The sequence below is a fragment of the Tupaia chinensis genome, unplaced genomic scaffold (genome assembly GCF_000334495.1).
Source record: "Tupaia chinensis unplaced genomic scaffold, TupChi_1.0 Scaffold000061_1, whole genome shotgun sequence".
Classification (NCBI taxonomy): domain Eukaryota; kingdom Metazoa; phylum Chordata; class Mammalia; order Scandentia; family Tupaiidae; genus Tupaia; species Tupaia belangeri.
In genome coordinates this window covers 2452012-2453609 of record NW_006159519.1, presented here as the reverse complement: position 1 = coordinate 2453609, position 1598 = coordinate 2452012, and positions in this window count along the sequence as shown.

The following is a 1598-nucleotide window of genomic DNA, read 5'->3' as shown; positions in this document are numbered from 1 at the left end:
TGCCCCCCCCAGCCACTCACACCCAGTTGCTGCCTGAAAGCTACTGCACAGGGATCAAACAACGTCCACGAGAAAGCTCAAGAGAGGGTGTGTGTGGAGAGGCAGAGGGTGAGTGGTGCATGACTGGGGTTAGAAAAAAGTCACAACTCACATGATCGTTGATTAATTGAGTGATTTTAGTCAAGTGAATATTGATACATGGCAGGAAAAGCATGAAAATAAAATGAACTCGTACAGGAATTACTATTAACATAAGCGATAACATCAAAACATCTGGTAAGAGGCAGTTAAAAAAACAACACAAATGACATGGAATGTAAAACATTTTCACAGTATTTGAAGCGTTTGTGAAAGATCTGGACTCTAACGGAGGAGAACTACAGCAAGGGACTAGCTCAAAGGGGGCTGTCACCCGTGTCCTGTACATCTGCGGGAGGCAGGGCAGGACTGCGGGACACTGCTCCCGCGAAGTTGCCGGTGGCGTTCCTCTTAACACAGACCATCTGAGCCCGCCGCATCTCTGAGGCTGCAACGCAGCACGGAGTCGCTGGGACTCTGATGAGGAAAACAGATTCTAGGCTGGGGAAATGGGATTTCTGTCATTTACAGATCCAAAGGAAAACCAGAGCTCTGATTGGATTCTGCCTTGGGGGGATCTTGGTGCTAATCCGTAGACACCAAGAACCAAGTGTAACACAGGATATTTTTAAAATATAGTGTTCTTGGACTCTGTCTCCATTCTAAAATAATTACTAATATTCTTCAAAAATTTAGCTGAGTTCCGCCAACAGCCTCCCAGGGCCCTCCGCAATGATTACTTTAAAGCTCTACAGATCCACCTTCACCCTGCACCTCCTCTTTTGCAAACCAATGACTAAGGCCAGGAGCCCGCATGCTGGTTTTGCTTGGTCCTTTGCTGAAACAAAGGTGGATGATAATACAGCTTTGGGGGCGGGGCCGTGGACAGCCAGCCTCCCTTCTCTGAAATTGCCCATGTGATCAAGATGCAGCAGGGTGCATGTAGGCTTCATCAAAACACAGAGAAACTCAAAGCCAGGGACTCTGAAGCTACGCTAGAGTCTGCAGCTGCAATTCCCGCTTCCAATGCAGTCTGCATTCTTTCTGCAGACTGCATTGCTTCTTACCTGAGAACCCCCAGCATGGCCCCAGCACCTGGCTTCCATCTTCCCTGCAGAAACGGCTAAGGCCCCAGCCTGGGGAGAGGTCATTGGTGCATGGGGCACCGGGACAAGATGAGCAGATACAAAGGAACACTGGACTCGAGAGCAAATCAGCCAACACTGGGACCCAGAACCACACGCTCGTGAAACAGCTCTGCTTTTCCATGTGATGACAGACAAGTAGATCATTTCTAATCAGCTAACATATATACACATCTCTACATCCTCCGGGATGACAGGCAAGTCAGTAAGGGCCCCAAACACTTTATGCTTCAAGGTCAGAGAGAACTGAAAGAAAACGTATTGCAACGATGGGATGATTAATTGTGAGGTTAATTATGTCAGGTGGGGAACTAAGCTGGTAGGCTGATGTGCAGACTGGCGTCTTCTGAAGTGCATAGAATCTTCCACTCTTTC